This window comes from Dipodomys spectabilis, unplaced genomic scaffold, assembly GCF_019054845.1.
Source record: "Dipodomys spectabilis isolate Male_0828 unplaced genomic scaffold, ASM1905484v1 ptg000052l, whole genome shotgun sequence".
NCBI lineage: Eukaryota > Metazoa > Chordata > Mammalia > Rodentia > Heteromyidae > Dipodomys > Dipodomys spectabilis.
In genome coordinates, this window is record NW_024870729.1 from 6,365,638 (window position 1) to 6,391,287 (window position 25,650).

Here is a 25,650-nt window from a genome sequence, read left to right on the forward strand (position 1 = left end):
ATTTTAAGGTAGTGAATACATAACTCTTCAAACTTGTTACCCCCTCCCTCATTTTCTTCACAGTTTTCCTTCACCCCAGTACCCCTCACAAGTTGTAATGTACATTTCCAACATATTGTCTTGTGAGTATTGCTATTGCTTTGGTTTGCCTTTGTCCTTTGTCTCACCATTTTGTTGTTCCTCTTCCCTTCCCTAATTAAGGTAAATATATACACAATACACAGGCTACCAAAATCAAATACAGCAGGGAAAACAGCATAGGGGAAAACCCCAAAAGAAAATGGAAATCACATAGTACATTAAAAACAACAATCGCAAATAATAATCTCTGTTTCCATATCTTGGAGTTCATTTTGCTTAGCATCAGATTATAAGGTTATATATATGCATAGCAAAGCCACTGGAAAATAGTAGTTTCATGGACACTATATCATGAAAACAACATGTTAACTGTTTTTGATATTAAAGGTGGAGTTAGGATTGATGAACTTGTGTTTCTAATAAAGGAATTTCAAAAGAGTTTTAAAATTATGACAGGTTTTTCTGGGAAGGTGGCTCAGTGGTAAGAGCGCTTGTCTTGCATGCCTGAGGCCCTGGGTTCGATTCCTCAGCACCACATAAGCAAAAAGAAAAATAAGCCGGAAGTGGTGCTGTGGCTCAGGTGATAGAGCGCTAGCCTTGAGCTCAAGAGCTGAGGGACAGTGCCCAGGCCCAGAGTTCAGGCCCCACGACTGGACACCCCCAAAAAATTATGACAGGTAAATTTTAATTTGTTCAAACTTTTTAACAACTTAGCCTATTATGAAAATTTAAAATTTCTTGGGAAAATAGGCTTTCATGCAAAGTAATCAATGGAGACTTAGCTGAGAGGGAGCAAAGTGGGTGAAGATGGCTCATTTTCATACTAAACAAACAAACCTCAGAACCCTTGTTATAAGTCCTGTAGGTTCCCTTGAGCATTGTCCTTACCCAGGAAATCTACTCACTGTGTGAAACAAGGTTGTAGTGGAATTTAAATTCAATGTTCTTAAAAAAAAATCAAAATTTGTGTATTGACTTTAATTACCAAACAGTAATTCTCTGAAAAAGATAATTTGGGTCAAAATATTTAGGGAAAAAGTGCACTCAAAAATGTTTGTAATACGTTCTACAATGTCTTTGCATGTGAAGCACTGAACTACAGAAAAATACCTGATTGGATACTTGAAACCAATGATTTCACATTTCTTAGTAGCTCAAAAATATACTATCCTTATTAACATGAGATAGTGAAGACTTCTCTTATTACATAAGCCAAAATGTTTTGGGATCAGAAAAGAATTGAGCAAAGTGAAAAGGCAAGAAAACGCGTTCTTAGAAGCCCTAGCTAAGCATATTGGCTTCAGCAGTGGAAGGAGGCCAAACTTTTTGATATATTGTCTTAATATTTTTGCTACCTAAAGTGATTTTACAGAGCCTATTTAGCTCACTACAATTTAGAATGGATTGAATGAGGACATGAAAATAAATTCCACATCCAAATAAAAGAGTTTTAAAAGAGAAACCGTGAAGATGTAGCAGTGGGGAAGGACTTATAGTCCTTCACTTTCACTAGACTTGAAGCTAAGAATCTGTGATTAGTTGGAAATCACGCAAGAGCTAAGAGAAGGACAGAGACATAGGACATAAGAGCACTGTCCTTTTGTAACAGACACTGTCATCCAAGGTATGGATCATTTAACTCTATTCTTTTCCATACATCCTTCTGAGCAAATGCAAGACCAAGAGAAAGATAATCTATTGGAATAATTTTTGAAAGAATAACTTCACTGATCCTGATATGGTATCTAAAGAGAGTCTTAAGAGAGAAGATAAAAGTGAAGTATTCTTCGGTTTCCTCTAAGCATCTTGTTAGCAAAGTATATCTTTGAGGTTAGAAGTGATTGAACCAAAAAGTGGTGGAGTACCCATTTTTTTTCTAAATTTTATTTTATTTGTGAACATACTGTACAGAAGGGTTACAATTACATGGGCAAGATAATGCATACATTTCTTACCAAGCATTGCAGCCTCCTCTTTGTTTACCCTTCACCTCCCTTCCCAGCCTCCCCCTCCCCCCACCCAATCCTGCACCCCCTCCCCCCGCCACCGACATTGTAAAGCTCGTTTTTAACATGACAATTTGTACTTCTCATTGTTGCAACAGGCCCACCTGAATCCTTAAACTACTTGTTTTTCCCCATCTCCTCCACAAGTTATACTGACATCAAATATAGTGAAAGCGGGGGTTATACTGTGGGAGAGGGACATACAAAGCAACAAAGAAATAATCTTATAAATGCGTTAGAAACACATGCATGAAAGAAAAAAAAACATTAAAATACCTATCTAAGGATTCATTTTCCTAACATCACATTATCTGACTTTTTCCGCTTGACTCATACATATATTAGATATTGCAAATAAGGGAAACCATGGGACCTATGTTTCTTTTTGCCTGGCTTACTTCACTTAATATAATTTTTTCCAAGTTTTTCCATTTCCTAACAAATGGGGCAATGTCATTCTTTCTGATGGAGGCATAGAATTCCATTGTGTATATATACCACATTTTCTTGATCCATTCATCTACTGAAGGGCATCTGGGTTGGTTCCATATCTTAGCTATGGTAAATAATGCTGCAATAAACATAGTTGTGCTGGTAGCTTTAGTGTGGTCTTCTTTGGAAACATTTGGGTACATGTCCAAAAGTGGGATTGCTGGGTCATAGGGGAGCTCTATGTGAAGTCTTTTGAGGAACCTCCATACTACTTTCCAAACTGGTTGAACAAGTTTACGTTCCCACCAACAGTGAAGTAAGGTTCCCTTCTGTCCACATCCCCTCCAGCATCTGTTGTTGTCAGAGTTCTTGATTTTTGCCATTCTAACTGGAGTGAGGTGGTATCTCAATGTTGCTTTGATTTGCATTTCTTTTATGGGTAGGGAGGTTGAGCATTTCTTCATGTGTCTATTGGCCATCCTTCTTTCTTCTTCAGAGAAGTTTCTCTTTAAATCTTTAGCCCACTTATTTATTGGGCAGTTTTTTCTTTGAGGATTTGTTGTTCGGGGATTTAATTTTTTGAGTTCCAAGTATATTTTAGATATGAGACCATTATAAATTGTATGGCTAGTGAATATCTTCTCCCAATCCGTGGATTGGGAGATCTAGTGATCTGGCTAGCTATGTCCTTGGCCAGGCAGAAGCTCTGCAATTGCATGCAATCCCATTTGTCCAACCTTTTCTTGATTTTTTTTTGTGTTTCTGGGTCTCTATTAAGAAAATTTCAGCCTGTGCCAAGGACACCTAGGGTTTCTCCTATTCCATCCTGTAATATTTTCAGAGTGTCTGATTTGACTCCGAGGTCTTTAATCCATTTGGAGTTGATTCTGTTGCAGGGTGATAAATAAGGATCTAGCTTTAGTTTTCTACAAGTAGTTAATGAATTTTGCCAGCACCATTTACTGAAGAGTCTGTCTTTCTTCCATTCTATTTTTTAGCTCCCTTATTGAAAATTAGATGGCTATGGGACTGTAGGTTCATTTCTGTGTTTTCAATTCTATTCCGTTTGTCATCTTTTATGTTTTACTTCATCTTTCCTTATTTGGATTCCCTTTAAATTTGCATCTTGTCTTATTGTCCCAGCTAGCATTCTAATACTAAGTAGTTGAAGAGGAGTGGAGAGACCAGACATCCTTATCTCTTTCCTGAATTAATAAGAAATGGCTTTAACTTTTCAACATTAAGTATAATGCTGGCTGTAGGTTAATCAATTCTTAGCAGAAAGAAGAGCACTGGAGCAATATCAGTTCCAAATTTCAAACTATATTAAAAAGCCACAATAATAAGAAGAGCTTGGTACTGGCACAAGAACAGTTTTGAGGACCAATGGAATAGGACTGAAGACTCAAAAATAAACAAACTGACATATTGCCACCTAATCTTTGACAAGGGAGCTAAAAAAATAGAATGGAAGAAAGACAGCGTTTTCAGTAAATGGTGCTGGTAAAATTGGTTATACACCAGTAGAAAACTAAAGCTAGATCCATATATATATTTATATATCATATATATCATGAAGGGTGACATATATATACATATACATATATATATATATATATATATATATATATATATATATATATATATATCTTAATAGAGAACCAGAAACAAAACAAATCAAAGAGAGGTTGGACAAATGGGATTGCATGAAACAGCAGAGCTTCTGCAAGGTAAAGTTCATAGACAGTAAGATCAATAAAAAGCCCACTTACTGGGAGAAATTCTTCATGCGTCATAAAACAGACAAAGTCTTATATATAAAATATACTTAGGACTCAAAATCATAAATACCCCAACAACACATCCTCAAAGGAACAACTGTCCAATATCTAAGTTGGCTGAAGACTTAAAGAGAGACTTCTTTGAAGACAAAATAAAAAGTGTACATTAGACACATGAAGAAAAAAAAATATATATATATATATTTGTAATTTGGAGAGTGGAAGGGATATAGCATAATGCTTAAATGGGGATTCAGGTTGACCATTGTGACAATGAGATGTACAGGACACTGTGCAGAAAATGAATTTACAATCTCAGGCAGGGGTCGAGGAGGGAGGAGTTGGAGATGCAGGGAAGGAAAGGATGGTAGGAGAAAAACAAAGGAGGAGGTAACAATGCTGTATACGAAATGTACTCATTACCTAGTCCTGTAACTCTGAACCCTCTGTACAGTATTTTTACAATAAAAATATATAAAAAAAATCTCTGCCTGCTGTAGATTTCCAGTGCTGCCCTCGGAATTGCATTTTCTGCCTATTCTGGCTGTGGTTAGGTCCACCTGCCCAATGGATCAACAGTCTTCAAGGCATCTTGGTCTTCCAGTGGGACTTGGATTATCCAGTGGTGGTTGGAACCAGGCCAAGGACAGGACAAAACCACTTCCAGGACATGGCTTCCTCATTGCCCAGGCAACTAGGATTGCAAGCAGAATTTCTCTGAATTTGACTCCAGAAAACTATCAGTGAACCAAAAGGCAAGTCCACCAAACACCTCACTCCTCCCTCCCCCCATTTCCTCCTTTCTCCCTCCCTGGGAAAGTGTAAAACAATTTTGCAGGTTTTGACACACACACAAAATGCCCACCATCTCCCCTGGTAAACTTGGTTTCAAGTCACTAAGTCATGTCAACGGATAATGCTGCATTCATTATTCTAGACAACATCTTCAGGTTGTTTGATGCTTTAATTTGTTGTTGTTGTTGTTGATCTTGTTGGTAGGGGTGCCTGAACTCTGGGTCTGGGTGCTGTCCCTGAGCTGATCAGCTCAAGGCTAGGGCACTACCACTTTAGCCACAGTGCCACTTCCAGTTTTTTCTGCTTATGTGGTGCTGAAGAACTGAACCTAGGACCTCATGCATGCAAGACAAGCACTCTACTACTGAGTCTTCTTCCAGCCCTAATGATTTAATTCTTTAAAATTTCTTTTTGTCAGTCATGGGCCTTGAACTCAGGGCTTGGGTATTAACATATCCCAGAGTTCTTTAGCTCAAGGGGAGCCCACTCCCAATTGAGTTACAGTGCCACTTCCTGTTTGGAGATAACTGACTCACAGACTTTCATGCCAGCATTTGCTTTGAACAGATGAATTTTTAAATTATATTTCTCCTAGGTGTTTATTTGGAACATTACAGTTTTTCTGGAATTTAATGTTTTCTGTAAACGTTTGTCTTCAAATAATCCAAAAGCATTAAATATTACATTTCGAAGCTATCCTTTAGCACATCCATTTTGAAATTATTATCTTAAGATGAAATTCTAATTCTTTGTAATAACAACCCATTAAAGTCCAAATGGGAAATATGCTAATTTCAGCAGCCTTGGCTCTCCTTCCTCTTTTTTTCTCTCCAGTATCTTTTCTTGTTTTGGAACAAGTGTCATGGACTGTCCAACCAATCAAAAGGAAGATTATTCCATTAATTTAATAGAAAAGGAACCCATCCTACCTGCATCTCAAGGGAACTTTGAGTATAATGTTAATCTAATAGTGGATTTTCAGTCATTTCGATAATTTTTTGTTTAACCACTCATTAAAGCGGTTCCAAAAGGCAAGATTCAAAAATCATGTTCTGCTTTCTAAGAATGTTAAAAAAGCTAGTAATTCAACAAAGATTACATGGTGAAGAATTTCTCTTTTATCGTAGCTCTTACCACTCATCCCTTCCCTTCAAACTTGTAGATTTGTTGAGTTTTCTTGTTCCAGCATTCATTTTGGTATTTGCTTCAGTAATATCCTTGTAGTATTTGACAATGAAATTCCATTTATTGTTAGAGAGCTCAATTCATATTGCCAAAGGCAGACTCATGAACAGTTCATAAAGCATAAACTATTGAGAATCATTAACATGGTCATATGAAAATATTCCATAAATTAATATAAGTACCACATAAATGTGCATCTTAATATACTTTTAAAAATGCAAAGTAGTTACATATATATGTCATAAAATAATTCAGATCACTGGTAGAAGAGATTAAGCTAAAATTTTTATTTATATCATCCCCAATATTTTGTCAAATTTTCTTTTCTCATTAACATTCACCTTAGGGCCTGATTTTCCTAGCAACAAGTTATAAATTGATATCCTTGGATTTTAGTCCCCTCTGAGTAACGTCTTTTCTTTCCACCACTAGTTAGTCCCTCATGTTAAATACCTGAGGTATAACGTCCCATTGTGCCTGCAAGAAAAGTACCCAAGTCGACTGTCTGTGGCTACTCTTGCTTTGCTTTGTTTGTGAAAGTGGTAGCAGAGACAGGGGTGTCAGAGATCAGGTGTCTGGAACCATGGTGTTAAGAATTATGAGTAGCAAAATGAGTAGCAGAGAATAGGATACCAGGGAAAGGATAATTGTGACTGTAATTGCTGAGTTGTACTGGCAGTAAATTGGGTAGCAGCAACAGCTTTGCAGGGGTTGGGGTAGCTAATACATGTATCCAGAACAATTTAGCAGTGTCAAGGAAGCACAGACAAAATGAAAGATAAAAGTTGTGAGGCATTGTGGGAATTCTTTGTCTACCCATTCTAAAAACATAGAGGAGGGTTATTTTAAACTAAAACTACAAAAGAAAATTTAAGGTCTTGGTGCTAACAAATCTGTCCAGGTGTTATTACATTAAATAGAGAATTCAAAATGGTTTTTCTTCATGAATACAGAGATCAAAGATATTATAATTCTTATTTCAAAATGCAAAATAAAAGGGAAAATTAGTCAGGAGGTAAAATTCATATTGAATGTTAATATTTAAGCAGAAAAGAAGATCCTAGATGGCAGACTAAAGACGAAGCAATATTAGAGCATTATATGTTCAATAATAATTAAGAAACTTTAATTGAAAAATTGAGCTAGAATGATCACATCGGGAAAAGGCAAGCAATCAGAGTCTACCGCCAACAAAGAAACATCATAATGTATATCTCAGAAAAAGGAACCAAGTTCCTTATCCTTGATGTCAATGATACACATAACCCCCCTTACAAACACACACACACACACACACACACACACACACACACACACACACACACACACGAATTATGCAACAGCTCAAGCTACTCACATCCATTCAACATGAATCAAAGATCTTGTTGTAATACTTGAAACTTTAAATTTTGAAGTCTTACTCTGAAAACATTACAGGAAGGAATAAGAGAAACCCTAGGTCTCCTTGGCACAGGCCTAAATTTGCTTAAAAGAGACCCAGAAATACAAAAAATAAAAGACAAATGGGACAAATGGGATTTCATGAAATTGCAGAGCTTCTGCATGGCAAAGGACATAGCTAGCCAGATCACTAGAAAGCCCATGGATTGGGAGAAGATCTGCACTAGCCATACAACGGATAAGGGTCTCATATCTAAAATATACCTGGAACTCAAAAAATTAAATCCCTCAACAACAAATCTTCAGAGAAACAACTGCCCATTAAATAAGTGGGCTAAAGACTTAAAGAGAAGCTTCACTGAAGGGGAAAGAAGGATGGCAAATAAACACATGAAGTAATACTCAACCTCTCTAGCCATAAAAGAATTGCAAATAAAAACAACATTGAGGTACCACCTTACCCAATTAGAATGGCTTTAATCAAATACTCTAATAACAACAGATGCCAGAGGGGATGTGGACAGAAGGAAACCTTACTGCATTGTTGGTGGGAGTGTAAACTTGTTCAACCACTTTGGAAAGCAGTATGGAGGTTCATCAAAAGACTCCACATAGAGCTCCCCTATGACCCAGCAATCCCACTTTTGGGCATTTACCCACATGATCACAAACAAGATCATAGTAAAGCTATCAGCACACATATGCTTATTGTAGAATTATTTACCATAGCTATGATATGGAACCAACCCAGATGCCCCTCAGTAGATGAATGGATCAAGAAAATGTGGTATATATACACAATGGAATTCTATGCCTCCATCAGAAAGAATGACATTGCCTCATTTGTTAGGAAATGGAAAGACTTGGAAAAATTATATTAAGTGAAGTAAGCCAGACCCAAAGAAACATAGGTCCCATGGCTTCCCTTTGCAATAACTAGTATATGTCTGAGGCAAGCAAAAAAGTTCAGATAAATGGTGCTAGGGAAATGAACCCCAAGATAAGTATTCAATTTTTTTTTATTTTATGCAGTTATTTCTAACATATTTTTAAGATGATATCTATATTGCTTTTTATGTCTCTCCCCCTGCTTTCACTGTATTTGATGTTGGTACAATTTGTGTAGGGGAAGGGCATAAACAAATCGTTTAACTAGGGGTACAGGTGGACACATTGCAACAATGAGATATATAAGTCATTATGTCGAAAAATGAACTTTACAACTGTGGTGGAGGGAGGAGGGGTTTGGCCATCTACTTTCCAGCTGATCTATAGGTAGGGAAGCAAAACGTAATACAAAGCAATACAAACCAGTTCTTACTATAAATAATTTTTCTCTGAACATCTTAAAAATCAATTCTGACAACATGCAATAAAAAAATCCCTAAGTTAAAACATTCTTCTAGACAAATTGAAGAAATACTGAGAATAAGTATTTTAAGAATAATTTCAGAGAGCTTGAACTCAGGGCCTGGGTTCTGTCTCTGACATTTATTACTAAAGACTAGTGGTGCCACTTTGAACCACAGTGCCACAGTAAAGTCTCACCAATTTTCCTCTCCATACTGGCTTTGAACTATGATCTAGATGTTTCAGCTCTCTGCGTAGCTAGGATTATAGGCATGAGCCCTTGCACCTGGCTAGAATAGTTGCTTACCTGAGACAGAGGCCAGTTATTATTAAATGTCATTCATGTTTAACTTTGTAAAATAAAGTTAACTGAAATGCCTTCCACTAGAAATAAGGAATTAAATGTGTAGATGTGTTACAAAGTTCTTACCAAAAGATACATATTTTCCTTGTTTTGTTTTTTTTCCAAAATTGTTTGCTTTCCCGAATCATACCTTATCTTTCCTTGCTGGTTTCTTTAGTTTATTTCATACATGCCCACAGCTCCTTCAACTATCATTTCTTATGTGAAGATCTTGCAAATATCTATTTTCAGTCCAAACTCCTTGTATGCACCTCTCATCCATATATTCAACTGACATAAAAACTTGTGAAACAGTAATCATCTCTTACCATTACTGGATATTAAAGTGTAAGTAAAATTAAAGAAAATAAAGAATAACATAAATAAATATAACATGATTTTAATAGTAATGCTAAACATAAATAAAACGTTGATTATTTTCCGGGGCAATTTAATAAAAACCTCAAGGAAAAGAAATCAACTTTTTTGAGTGCTGATATTACGGTTTAAACTTAGGACCTTACCTTGTCACTTAGGCTTTTTCCCTCAAAGTCTGTGCTCTGTATTTGAATGACAGCTCCCCTTCCAACTTTATTTGGGGGATTATATAGAGGTAAGAATCGCATGTAATAAAAAACATTTGTGTCCCTATCTTGGGGTTCATTTCACATAACATCCTCTTATATGGTACCATGTACAAGTTACTCCAAGTAAGATTAACAATGGGACCTGTGGTTATTTGAGCCTGGCTTAATCACTTAATATAATAGTTTCTGCGTCTTTCCCTTTCCTAGCAAATGCGGAGATGCCATTTTCTCTGATTGGAGGCATAGAATTCCAGTGTGTGTGTGTGTTTGTGTGTGTGTGTGTGTGTGTGTGTGTGTGTGTGTATGTGTATCACATTTTCTTGATCCATTCATCTACTGAGGGGCATCTGGGTTGGTTCCATATCTTAGCTATGGTAAATAATGCTGCAATAAACATAGTTGTACCGGTAGCTTAGTATGGTCTTGTTTGTGATCATTTGGGTAAATGCCCAAAAATGGGGACTGCTGGATCATAGGGTGGCTCTAAGTGAGGTCTTAGAAAACTTTATATCAAGTGAAGTAAGCCAAAACCAAAGAAACATTGGTCCTATGATTTTCCTTATTTGCAATAACTATTATATGTCTGGGACAAGCATAAAATTTCAAAAGCTATGTCCATATGACCAGATAAGATGCTGTTAAGCGAAATGAACCCCAAGATAGGATTTATAATCTACCATGTGTTTTTTTTCTTTTTATGTTCCTCCCCCATGGTTTAATCTTTGTTTTCACTGTATTTAGTGTCGGTGACCTGCATCTTGTATACACCCTTCTCTAGCTTGGGGAGGGGAAGGGACAAAACAAAATAGATAAATAGTGATACAGGCTGACGCATTGTAACAATGAGATGCACAAGACACTATGTTGAAAAGGTATCTTTACAATATGGGTGGGGAAGAGGGGAAGGGAGTAGAGGGGAGTGTATTTGTGGAGGTGGGAGGGAAGGGGAGGGGAAAAACAAAGGAGGAGGTAACAATGCTTGATAGAAAATGTACTCATTAACTTGCTCATGTAACTATAACCCCTCTACACAGCATTTTTACAATGAAAACCTCTTTTAAAATATAGAAGGTGTGGTGGGAATCGGTGGCTCACGCCTGTAATCCTAACTACTCAGGATGCTGAGATCTGAGGATCACGGTTCAAAGACAGTCCAAGAAAAAAGTCTGTGAGACTCTTATCTCCAATAAAGCCACTATAAAACCGATGCTAGTGCTGTGGCTCAAGCGGTAGAGCACTCCCCTTGAGCTGAAGAGTGCAGGGACAATGCTCGATCCCAGAGTTCAAGACCCGCGACCAACACACACACACACACACACACAAAACAGAAGGTGTCATGTACACCAAGTATAGTAGCCCCATCTGTAATCCCAGCTGATTGGGAAGCAGAAATGACAAGGATCTTTGTCTCAGGCCAGGCCAAAGAAATAACTTCCAAGACAGCCATCTCAACAAATGAGCTGGCCATAGTAGTTCACATCTGTAATCCTAGCTAATTATGTGGGAGACAAAAGAAGCAATCTAAGATCATTCAGTCAATCTAAGATCAGACCCGGGCAAAAAGTTTAAGACCTCAAGTAAATAAAATGGACCAGAAGTATGGCAAAAGTAATTGAACTGCTTGTTGCTATACAACTAAAGTCCTATCTAGCAAGCAGAGAACACCTGAATAGAACCCTAGTCATACTCCTCTCTTCCACCAAAAAGCCTAAATAACTTTGTCCTATTTGAACATCTAATTTCAAGGCCACTGACAGATCAGAGATGGTGATACTATCTTAAAAATTGGGTATTCAAAAGAGACAAAGTTCTTTAGGTTTTGAAAAAGTTGAAAAGGTAGGAAAATCCATGCGATGTTTGTTAACTCCGTAATTCTAGAAAACATAAAATGTACTCAAGTATTTAATATATATCCATATGTGTGCATATATTCATGTTTGTATATATATATGTGTGTGTGTATATATATAATCATATATATATATATTTACATACATATATATGTATGGTTCATCTCTTTTCTGTGTAGCAAATGGTTCAAATGAATCTGTACAATCACTCCTCAAAGGCATGAATAGACAAAGAGAATGAGCAGAGAACTCATACTCAGGAATCTATGGTTAGCCCATAACCTGAAAATCTTTTACAGCAGTTTGTATGTGTCAGTTACTGCAGTACAGGGACAATACGATGGCAATGAGATACCAGGCAGATGAAATGAGAAATGAGAGATACAAATGGTACAATATTCTTCTGATGGGTAAGTAGAATTTCCAGTGTGTGTGTGTGTGTGTGTGTGTGTGTGTGTGTGTGTGTGTGTGTGTGTGTGTGTGTGTGTGTGTATGAGTGTGTGTGGGGGGGTGTGTATTACATTTACTTGGTTCATTTCTCTCTTGAGGAGTATTTGGACTGATTCTGTAAGCATGGTTGTGCTGAAAACGTTACTATATCCTGGTTTGTAATCTTTCGGGTAAATGCCCAGGAGTAGAATTGCTGGATCATATGGAAGTGGGTAGTCAATAGAGGAGTGAAGTGGGAAAAGGTAGAAGATTGAATAGGAGAAAAGGGGTAAAATGCAGAGAGGAATCCAGTAAATATCCTACAAAATTAAGAAGAGTGAAGGAAGAGCTGTATAGGGGAGGGATGGATGAGAATGTTGAAAGGGTTGACATTGATCAAGGTATATTGTACACATAAACTGCTTCATTTAATGATAACTGCTTTGCTACTTAAAATAATAATTAAAAATTCATGTCCCTAAAATGTTATGCAATTAGAAGCAAAGCATGAGAATCTGCTCAGATAATCTCTAGGGTCAATAAATCTTTTTGATTAGGATAAGTTTTAGAACAACACTAATGATACATATCATCTGAAGAAAATTTAATGATTTCCAGCTATTTAAAATAATCACTTTTGAAGATATGGCTCAAGTGGCAGAGTGCTACTTAGTGAGCAAAGCTGTCAGATAATGAATTCAAGTCTCAATCTCGAACACAAGTAAAAACAATAAGTATAATTTGGGCACTTTCCTTGGCATTAGTAGCTCATGCATTAATCCTACCTTATATCAGCAGGCAGAGATCTGGGGATCTCAGTTCAATGTCAGTTTAGATTGGAACGTCTCATCTCCAATTCACTGTCAAAGAAAGCTGGAAGTGGAATCATGAGTTAAGTGGTAGAATGCTAGCCTACAGAAAAAAGCTCAGGGGCAGAAGCCAAGCCTTGAGTTCAAGCCTTAGAATAGTGCATATATATACACAAAGAAAGTAAGTCACTCAATTTCTCAACCTTCCATTTCCCTAATCCTAACTCTAATCTTGGATAGAACCCTAAGAGTAATCTTGATGATAATAGTAACCCAATCCTAAAATGAATGGAAAACACTCAAGTTTAGACACATTCTAACAGATACTCATTTTCCTTGAAATGATTTGCAGTTTGTTCCAAATCCTACAGATTCCCTGACTTGGACTCTGAAATCGTTCCCTATTATGAATCATTAACCTCAAGTCTTCATATCATGAAAACTATCACAGTTTCCACTGATCTTAACGTTTACTGAACTCCTATATCTCCAAAAAGAAGTTGAAGGTTTATTTAAAATATACTTCAATACCTAACACTAACTATATATAAATCGTACTAGAAACCTAACTCTAAATTTAACCCAATTCAACCTTAAAGAGGAAACTTAGTAAAACTCTGTAGTTATTGTTAAATCTCAAACTTATTTTACTTGAAAATATTAGCAGAAAACTCAGTTTTACCATAAAGCTTACTCTTCCCTAAGCCTAAGTCTAACCTGAACTAGAACAGTAACCCTAACCCTAGAACTAATAGCCTTTGGATTCTAAAAGCCATACAAATACATTAGTTTTTGTTCATCTTAACTTTGATTCAACTCATCTTTCTAAAAATAGTTTGTAGTTTTACTCAGTATCTTGCCATATTTTAACCCGAACCCTAACTGGAATATTGAGGCTAACCCTCACATTAATCATACCCTAATCTTAATATTATTATCAGTTTCTTATTTCACATTCATCCTACTTCTAGCTAGATTTATTATTCGAAGATTTACTTTCAGTTTGGCCCTAAACTTTCCATTTCCCTAAGGCTAACTCTAACTCCAGCTGGAACTGAAACCAAACTTTCACTCTAATGATAGTCCAATTCTAATGTTTAAGAAAAAAACTCTAGTTTTTAATCATTCTAATGGATACTCCAGTTTGCACTCTGGAAATGCGTTTCAATTTGTCCTAATTCCCACAAATTTTCTGACTCTACCTCTGAAGTTATCTTGTTCCCTAACATGAAGTATTATTTGTCCTCAAATTCTCTTATCAGGAAAAATACTGTAGTTTCCAATGATCCTACGTTTTTCTGAACCCCTGTACCCTAAAACAATTTCAGATTTACTTACCATCTAATCCATTACCTGACTAACTCTCAAGTTTAACCTGGCTGGAAAACTCTCATTAATTATTACAAGAATGATCACTGAGAAATAAATATAATGATAATGCTCTAGTTACTATTCAATCTCTCATATTTGTTCCTACTTGTTAGGGAAAACTGAATACTTTTTTGGTCAGGCATGGGACTTGAACTCTGGGCTTGGGCACTATCCCTCAGCTCTTCAGCTCAAGGTGAGCCCTCTACTGCTTGAGCCACAGCTCCACTTCCAGGTTTTTTGGGTGTTTAATTGGAGATAAAGAGTTCTCATGCACTATGCTTCCAAGGGTGGCATCCAATTGCAGTCCTCAGATCTCAGTCTCCTGAGAGGATAGGATGACAGGCATTGAAAAATATGTTTTGCTGGGTGCCAGTTGCTCATGGCTGTCATCCTAAGTACTCAGAAGTTGAGATCTGAGGATCACGCTCAAAGCCAGACTGGGCAGGAAGGACCCTGAGACTCTTATCTCCAACAAACAACCAGAAACCTGAAAGGGGTGCTGTGGCTCACGTAGTAGAGTGCTTGCCTTGAGCTGAAGAGCTCAGGGGCAGCACCCAGGCCCAGCGTTCAAGCCCACAATTGAAAAAAGAAAGTAAAACAACTTCCTGCAAAGATGTAGAGGTGTGTGTGGGAGGGTGTAGTGATTGAGAGACCAGGTGCTGGCCTCACTTTACAGACATTTCTAAGAACTCAGCAAGTTTGCACCAGTTTGAAGCCACAGTAGAATGGATGGGGCCTTACGAAGAACTCAAGTGGTCAAAGCCTATGGCAGGCAGGGAGTGGGCAAATGGGTGCATGGGTGGGATTGTTGTGTCTGTATTCTCCCTAATGAAGGATGGATTTGGATGCTGGGTGTCAAAGTCTGAAGTAAAGAGTTGCAAGAAGTTTGTGGCCTGATGAATTTGGTTTCCTCTGGGTATATGAAGATGGATGAATCTGGCGCCTGCTGTGGCTCACAACTGTCATACTAGCTACTCATAAAGCTAAGATGTAAAGACCACGGTTCAAAGCCAGCTTGGGCAGGAACGTCTGTGGGTCTTGATATACAATGAGCCACCAGAAAACAGGAAACGGCACTATGGCTCAAAGTGTAGAGTGCTCATCTTCAGCTGAAGAGCTGAAGGACAGCTCCCTGACCCAGAGTTCAAACCCCATGACCAACAATAAACAAAGAGGTTGGCTGAGTTTTCCACATTGCAGTGTGTACGGTAGGAAATTCCATGCTGGGTTATGACCATTCCAGATATGAGAGGCTCAATGCTGTGTCTACAGTTAGTCAGAGTATGATAGTGCCATCTTCTCAGGGGTTGGATGTGATCCTAATAGAGGGAGTTCATGGTATTGTTCTCAGGAACTGCTAAGGGCTTGGAATATCCGTGTGTGTGTGTGTGTGTGTGTGTGTGTGTGTGTGTGTGTGTGTGTGTGTAATTTTCCTTCGTCTCTTTCTGTCCCCTTCCTGGTTGCTGGTCTGCCTCTTTCTGACCTCCTTCACACCGACCTTGCTGTTAGCCCCCTATCAGGGTCTACAACGAGTCCTAAATTGCCACAGGCCTGTGTTCCAACTTTTCTCTGGGGCACAAGTCTCGCTGTCCCAATATTTGGCCGCCTCCAGGGGATTCTGGGTCAGTGATGCCAGCTGGCATAGGGTTTCCTCTGCCTGAGAGGGAGGGCCTCAGTCATGTGATGTCCTTTCCTTTTCCTCAGCTGGGCCTCTGAGTGCACATCCCTCTCATCAGGCTTGCAGTGGAGTGGGGAATCAGGGATTGCTGGTGGCTCTGGCCAACTCGAGATTGACAGCTGACTGAAGGCTACCCAAGCAAGGAGGATCTAGGGCTACATGGGAGGTGAGGCCAAGGTGGCTTGGAAGTATAGGTCAGTGTCTAGGAAATGTAAATGTACTTTATCACAGGACAGTCTATCTTCCGGCCCCAACTGGGCCTCTCAGGTCCTTCTAAAAAATTGCAGATGCTCAGAATACAGAGGCACAAACTTTAGATTCCAGGGCCAGGGAAATGGGGGATGAGAGACTGGTATGGCCAATACCTCATTGTTTTGGGGTATTAGTGTTGACCTGGCTATACACCCCCTTATGTACTTTCACTTCTTAACCCAGTGTTGGCCACACACTGGCCACTTGTGGCAGTACTGTGGAAGTGGCAGGAGTGGATGTGAGGTCTAGGATGACCAAAATCAAGATTTATGACCTTTGGGGGTGGCAAAGGATGACTTTTAAAAAAAATCTTAGAGCTGGGACTCAGGGCCTAGGCAATGTCCCCGAGCTTCTTTTGCTCAAAGCTAGCATTCTACCACTTGAACCAGAGCTCAACTTTCATCTTTTTTTAGTAGTTTAGTGGAGATAAGAATCTCATAGACTTTCCTACCTGTTCTGGCTTCATGCTGACATCCTAAGATCTCAGCCTATTGAGTAGCTAGGATTGCTGGGATAAGCCACTGGCACCTATTAAGGATTTTTGTGTGTGTGTGTGTGTGTGTGTGTGTGTGTGTGTGTGTGTTTACCGGGACTTGAACTCAGAGCCTAGGTGCTATCCTTTAGCTTGTTTTCACAAGGTTGGTGCTGTACCACTTGAAATACAGTAGCTCTGCTTCCCAGCTTTTTGGTGATTAATTGGACATAAGAGTCTGCCCAAGCCAGCTTTTAATTTTGATTGATCCTCAGGTCTCAGGCTTGAATACCTAGGATGACAGGCATGAGCCACAGGCGCCCAGCTGATAATGGCCTTTCACCACAGTGTACTGGGATCTCCTGAAAACTTTCTTTATTTTTTTCTGTGCCAGTACCAGCGCTTGAACTCAGGGTCTGGGCTCTGGTCTCTTAACTTTTTCCCTCAAGGCTGGTACTCTACCACTTGAGCCACAGCTTGATTTCTGGATTTTGGTAGTTCATTGGATAGAAGAGTGTCACTAATTTTCCTCCACTGAACTGGCTTTGACCAACCATCTCTGATCTCAGACTTCTGAATAGCTAGGATTTACAGGGGTTTAGCCACTGGAGGCATTGGGTAGAAAGTTCTCTTGAGCAAGAGTTCTTCCCTTCATTTGCCTTGACTCCTCCATGCAAAGGGGGCCTGAAGGTCAGGAGCTGTGTAAAATAGGTTTCCAGCCACAGAAATTGGCTGGGGTCTTTGGTAAAATGTCAAGCTAATCTTCCCCTGAGCCCCATTCTGGGACGCCACCCTCTGCCCTACCTGTGACTCAAGTACAAACCTTGACTCTGCCTTCAGTGTTCTGCCAGACTTGTCTGAGGCCATAGAACCTTCATTCCACCCACACCACCTGCTCTATACCACCCCTCAGGACCTTTGCACATGCTCTGCACCTTCTTCCCTAGGCCCTCTGTCCTGTTCCACATCTTAGAACTCCTGTGGAATTTTGGCAATGGTCATATCACCTCCTGGCGAGTCTTTCCTTCCTTTCTCTCACTTTTTTAAATACTGAGTTGCTAGAGATCGAACTAGTGCAGGCTGACTGTCAAATGCTGTATCTTGGTGTGTGTGTGTGTGTGTGTGTGTGTGTGTGTGTGCCAGTCCTGGGGTTAGAATTCATGGCCTTGATGTTATCCCTGAGTTTTTATGCTCAAAGATAGCATTCTACTACTTGTACCACAGCTCTGGTTTTTTTGGTGCTTAATTGGAGAAAAGAGTCATATAGACTTTCCTGCCTGCACAGGCTTGCAGTTATAATCTTCAGATCTCAACTTCCTGAGTGCTATTATTACAGGGGTGAGCCACCACCACCTGCCCTCTACCTCTTACCTACCTTGGCTCTCCTCTGAGTTCCAGAAGTGTATGTCTCACCAAGCTCACATTTTTTTTGCCAGTGTTGTGGCTTGATCTCAGGGTACTGGCATGTTCCTGAGCTGCTTTTGCTCAAGGCTACATTCTATCACTGAAGCCACAGTGACACTTTTGGCTGTTTCTGTTTATGTGATACTGAGGAATCCAACCCAGGGCTTGATGCTTGCTTGGTAAGTACTCTACCACTTAGCCACATTCACAGCCCAATGCTTACTTCTAACAGGAACTATGAGGGTGGGATTTATTGGCATACTCTTTTCAGCACAGAAATCGATGGGCATTTCAAATCTTTGCCAGGATTTGGGACCAGAGTGGGACTCGGCAATGAGGAATGATGAATGAGTGATAGCCACCAGGCCCCAGAGATCTAGGCTCAAGTCCTACAGAGGGAAAGGGAATATGGAGCCAGAACCTTCCACAATACCTACAGCCTAGGAACAGTGGTCTCCTTGGAGGCAGTGGCTGGCTGCTAGATGTCCCAATGGGGCACCTCAGCCAGAACATAATGAACCCGTTGAATACACCAGCCAAGGCAAGCCTTCTGGGCTTCAGTTATTAAATGGCAGAGAAGGATGCTTTGTTCAAGCTACTGGCTTAGTACTCTCTGAGGGCTTGTCCCAGCATTCACATGTTGGGGGTCTGGTCATAGGCAACCTGCTGAATGCATATCATCCATACATCATCCATACATACACAGAGACATGGAGTTACTGCCTTCTTTTTTTCTTTGGCAGGTCTCAGGTTGAAATATGAGCCTAGGCCCTATCCCTGATCACCTCTTTCTCAAGAGTAGCACTCTGCCCTTGAGCCACAGCCCCAACACATGGGGATATTTTCCTGTGATCTCTTAGAAATAAGAGTTTTGCAGACTTTCCTGCCCTGGCTGAATTCAAATTGGCATTCTCTACATCTCAGGCTCCTGAGGAGCTAGGATTACAAACAGGAGCCACTGACACCTGGCTTTCTTAGCTTCTTCTTGTTCTTTTTTTAATCATGACAATCTGAAATCTTCAGTGTCATTCCAATGGTTTGCATTCGAAGTAAACTTCCCAGGCCTGGAGTTTGAGCCCCAGAACTGCCACACAGAAATGGAGGGAGCTCCTGACAAACTCATTCCTATTTATGTGAAGGAAAGTGGAATGTTATAAAAGTAATTAAATTTGCAGTAAATTCATGATTATATTTTAGAAAGCCACACATAAATCATTGGATTTATATCTTCTATTCTAGCACCATGTTATGATTTCCCTAATGGAAGGATATTGATTAATTTTTAATTAATGCTTTCATAAGTATTCAACCATGATACTTCATTAAACAGAGACATAATTTAATAACTAATTATTGGTAACTATATATGATTAAATGGACACATAACTTAATAACTAATTATTGGTAACTATATATATAAAATTTAATAATATCCTCATATTCTCTCTCTCTACATATATATATATATACATATATATATATATATGTATATATATATATATGTATATATATATATATATACAGCATACAGCAATCTACACAAACACACACACACACACACACACACACACATATATATATATATATCTATTGGGAACTACTGTGGCTTGATAACAGGTAACAGGTCCTTAGAACTTCCTTGCATCTCAGTTTGCCAGAGGTTGGTGTGCTAAGACTTTGACTCCATTTATGTATTGGACATTGTAGGCCGTGAGTTGAAATCCCAGCATTGCCAAAAATTTATTCATGTAGTAAAAAGTTACTTTTGACACATTTTTTTCCTAAAAAAAAGTCCTGGGTCTCAGTACGATGTATAATTCATATCCAAATATATCATGTATGATAGGATGTAATAAACGAAATGTTATATGTGTAATAATAATAAATGAATAAAGGTAATAAACATCATATTCACTAAACTCATGTGTGTATTTTTTCCAGTGCTGGAGCTTCAATTCAGGCCCTGGGAACTGGTTTGAATTTCTTGTCTTCAAGGACGGCGAGCTTCTCCTTCACCCACAGTGACACAGAGATACCCAGATGCCGAGTTCAAATCCCAGGCCTGCCAGAAAAATGGTGCAAATTCCAAGCCATGGCCTTATTTTATTTTATTATTTTTTTGCCAAGCACGGGGCTTGAACTCAGTTCTTGGCATATCTGCCACAGCTGGCCCTGGGATTCTAGGATCCAAGTTCAAATATTGGGGTTGGCAAGAGATAAATAGGAAAAGGATAAAATGGAGAAATTCAAGAAGGTGGTTTTACTTTTTTTCCCTTTGCATTGTGACCATCCTGCGTGTAAATGACAAAGCCCTGAAAGTGTACATGACATTGCATGCTGATGTTTGGCTGGCTATTAGGGACGCCAAAACCAAAACCATAACTTAGGCCTGGAGGTTGCATCCCAGGGCTGCCACTAAATATTGGTGGGAGATTCCAAGAAACCCATTTGCATGTACATCAATTCGAATTGAATTTTATAAAAGTAACAAATTAGTAGTTAGTGTATGAGTATACCATAAAATTATACACAACAATTTTATTACATTGATTAATTTTCAATTAATACTTTACTATGTATTCAACCATGATACTTAAAAGTGGAAGGAATAATTTGAATGTAAATAATGGATAGTAATATAATATATGTAATTTCATAATATACAGACACATTTCTCTTGTCCTATACATACATATATGTGTATATATATATATATATATATATATATATATATGTATATACATATACATATATGCCAATCTACACATTTATCTGTTCATACACTTGTCACTCCTGGGGCTCAGCGGTATAATGATAGCTAGTACATACAAAGCCCTGGATTCGATTCCTCACTATCACAAGCACATAAAAATCCAGAAGTTGTGCTCTCGCTCAAGCAGTTGAGCATTAGCTTTGAGCATAAAAGCTTAGGGACTGTTTCTAGACTCTTATTCAAGGTCCAGGATGGGCATGAAAAAATGTTGAATGTTGTGACTGCAACTCTATAAGGATAGGACTTCAAATACCTCATCACAGAGCCAGCCGGGAGTCTGGTGCTGACAGCTGCCATCTAACCTAACTTACTCAGAGGTATACGACTGCAACTCAGCCCCACAGAACCAGATGCTGCTGGCTTGCTCACCCCTGTCATCCAAGCTACTCGGGGGCTGAGATCTGACACTGGTGTATTTAAAACCCAGTCCTGGTGGGATGTCTGTGAAACTCTGAGCTGTGGATCAAAGTGATAGATCTCTAGCCTTGAGCAAAAGATCTTAGGACAGTACCCCCAACATTTCAGTGCAATCCCTGTGGCTGACTCCCCCCCAAAAAATGCTCTTCTGAATCATTAGATGTGAAATTTTTGCAATTTGTGATGTGTTTCTGAAAGAATGGTGATACTGATGAAAGCACCCTAATACTAATGACAGCTTGTGGGATGCATCTATGTGATGAGTCCTTCCTGGAATGCTGGGGCCCTCATGGGGTGCTGTGTGCTGAGTCCTGCACAGGATGCTATGTGCTGAGTCCTTCACAGGGTGCAGTGTGCTGAGTCTTGCATTGGGTGCTGGGTGATGAGTCTTTCACAGGATGCTGTGTGCTGAGTCCTGTAAAGAGGGTTATTTGGAGCCGGGCACCATTGGCTCACGCCTCTAATCCTAACTACTCTGGAGGCTGAGATTTGAGGATAGTGGTTCAAAGCCAGCCCTGGCAGGAAAGTCGCTGAAACTCTGATCTCCAATAAACCACCAGACAACTGGAAGTGTCGCTGTAGCTCAAGTGGTAGAGCACTAGCCTTGAGCTGAAGAGCTGAAGGACTGTATTCAGGCCCAGATTTCAAGCCCCATGACCGACAAAAAAAAGTGTTATGTATTTTGTCCTTCAAAGGGTGCATGCTTTCATCTTGTCCTTGTAAGAACTCCAACTGACATGACTATGCAGAAAAGAATATTGAGGCTCAGATCTGTCCCCATGGCAGGGACAAAATTATGTATTACTGAAGACTAGTGAGTTGTCTACAGGAGACAATTGTTTTGTCTTGTTTTTTCTAAGTCATGAACCTTGAACTCAGGGCTTAGGCACTGACCCATACCTCTTGGGCTCATGGCTAGCACTCACCACACAGAGCCAAGGACCCCCTTGCAGCAGAGTGTCACAGCTTAGGGTTCTATAACTGAGGTCTGTCATCCTGCCTTCTCAAGAAGCTGAGGTCTGGGTTCCAAACTATCCCTGACACAAAAGATACCATGAGACTATTATATCCTATTCACCACTAAGAAACCTGAAGTGGAAGCTAGGTGCTTGTGACTCATGCTGATCATCCTAGCTACTCAGGAGGATGAGATCTGAAGATCATGGTTCAAAGTTTTAGCTTGGGCAGGAAAGTCCTTGAGACACTTAGCTCCAATGAATCACCAGAAAACCGGAAGTGGCTCTGTGGCTCAAGTGGTAGAGCACAAGATTTGAGCTGAAGAGCTCAGGGACAGCTTCCATGCTCAGATTTCAACTCCTACAATGAAAACAACACCAAAAAAAAGACAGAAACAAACTAACAAACTTGAAGTAGAGGGCTGGGAATGTGCCATAGGGGTAGAGTGCTTTGCATATATGAAACCCTGGGCTTGATTTCTCAGAACCACATCACTAGGAAAAAGCCTGAAGGGGCTCTGTGGTTCAAGTGGGAGAGGGCAACCATTATACAAGAGAAACTAGGTTCAGTGCTCATGTCTTGAGTTCAAACTCCAGGACTAGTGTACGCACACACACATGCATGTATATACACTCACACACAGAGAGAAAGCAGAAGTGAAGCTGTGACAAAGTGGTAAAGCACTAGACTTCAGATCTGAACTCATGGTCAGCACCCAGGCCCTATGTTTAACCTCAAAACCTAGCCACCCAAGGCCCAACTAGGAGAGGTCAAAGGTTTCAAAACCTGATGAGCTTCATCAGTCCTAGATGAAGGAAGCTTTGTGATATCCAACATGTGCTTGGATTTCCTAAGGTTCTGGAAACCTAGGAGAAACATTATAGGCCCATCATTGCCGACTATGAAACGTTTCATTGTGTTCAGTGCCCTAGTTGTCTGCCTGAAGGACTCCTGAATTATATTGAGCATTGTATCTGTACACTGGAATATAGTCTCATAAAGGCAGGATAAGAGCACAGAACTTGGCCTGCAATGGGAGGTGGCAAAAATGAAGGTCTCCGGTTAAAACAGAGCACTGGGAAGAGAGATAGCTAAGGGTAAAAACAGGCCTTTTTCTCCTGACCTTCAGAGCCCGCCCACACATCTTCAGTAATTGGCCCAGATGGAGTTATTTGGTACACAGCTGTACAGGAGTGAGGTCTTTTGTGATCCTGTCCAGACAATGAGGGAGATTTCTTCCAGCAGGCCTGGGATGAAGAGAACCCCTCAGGCTACATTGGGAGCAGTGAGGGGAGCCCTGGAACATGCAATATCACAGGGGAAGGGATGTGAAGGGTAAACAAAGGAGGAGGCTGCAATGCTTGGTAAGAAATGTACGCATTATCCTGCCCATGTAATTGTAACCCCTCTGTACAGTATGTTCACAAATAAAATAAAATAAAATTTAAAAAAAAGCAGTCTCTGTGTTATGAACTCATTGTATTGAATACAATTTTCCTTGCTTGGTGCCACTCACCATACCTACTCAGGAGTTTCACCTAGAGGAATACATCCATACATACACAAAGAAATTGAGGTACAGTTTTTTTTTGAGGGGGCAGTCCTGGGGTTGAACTATGAGCCTAGGCCTGGTCCAAGAGTTCCTTTTGCTCAAGGGTACTGCATTAAGCTTGGGTCACAGCCCCACTTCTGGGTTTTTCTGTGATCTCTTAGAAATAACATTGTCAAGGACTTTCTTACACTGGCTGGTTTCAACTCAAATTCTCTACATCTCAGCCTCCTGAGGAGCTGGGATTACAGTCAGCAGGCACTTTCACCTTCTTTTTTTTCTTCTTTGTTTTATAATCTGGACTTACTTCTTAATAAGGTCATTCCTATGGCTGAGACTTATAAGTAAACTACCCAATGTTCTTTATACCTGTTTTCTCTGAGAGTATTTTCCCTCTTCATCTTACCCTCTGGTCACAGGATTGAAGCCAAAAGTGAGAAATGAGTGTTACAGGATTTAGGAGCAAATGTCAACAGGACATGCCAGTTCTGTCACTTAGCATTGAGCTGCAGTGAATTTACTGTCTCAGGATATGAGGACCAAAAGCTGGAGCGATCCTTATACTATCTTTATTGCTCCTTTTGCCTATAAAATGATCTAATAATTATGATTGTTTTGTATCTCCAACCTTAAATATCTAGGACACACTAGAAGCATGTTCCTGTTTCCGTTTTTCTCTAGTACCTCTCAAGATTTAGACTAAAGGTTTGGGTGGAGCGGCTCCTAGATGAATCCCTGAAGAAATACACTTGAAGCCTCCTCAGAAGATCTCCATTCAAAGCCAGCCCTAGCAGGAAAGGTTTATTGTCTCCAATAAACCACCAGGAAACCAGAAGTGGAGCAGTGGCCTAGAGGGTAGAGCTCCAGCTTTGAGAGAGAAAGTCAAGCAGGCCATACAAGCCAGACCAGGCAGGAAAGCCTGGGAGGTGCTTATGTCCATTGAAGAACCAGATGGCTGGAAGTGGAGCTGTGCCAGTGGTAGAACCTCTCTGCTTTGTGAAAAACAGCTGAGGAATGCATCACTTCCTCAGTTTAAGCCATAGGATGGCCACAAAAGAAAATTCAAAAAGAGAAGGCCAAGTTTATGTATCAGTGTCCTACTTACTTACGTGTGTATATTAAGTCCCTAAGTGCAAAGAGGCTGTATGCAAAACTTCTGCTTTTATTTACAGGTTTATGTTTTAGATATGCTCATTGTACATACTGCATCATTCTCTTCATTTCAGCCCCATTGATTTTCTCTTCCAGGATTCTAGGCCTATTTCCTTATATGATGCACACTGAAGCTCTCAGCAGCCTTTATTTACATTTTATTATGAGGCCAATGCAGGAGCAGTCACAAATCAGGCAGGGGAAAAGAAGATCAGAGTTCATAGAAATAAGCAGTATTCAGAAAATTATAATTGGGGATGCAAAATGGTAGCATATATATGTAAAAACTACCATTAAGAAAATAGATGAGGGGGCTGGGAATGTGGATTAGTGGAATAGTGCTTGCCTAGCATTCAAGAGGCCCTGGGTTCGATTCCTCAGTAACACATACACAGAAAAATCCAGAATTGGTGCTGTGGCTCAAGTAGCAGAGTGCTAGAGACAATGCCCAGGCCTTGAGTTCAGCCCAAGAAATGTCAAAGAGATAACTAAGTAGTTAGTTAGTTAGTTAGTTAGGTAGGTAGGTAGGTAGGTAGGCAGGTAGATAAGTTGGTACATAGGTAGATACATAGAAAG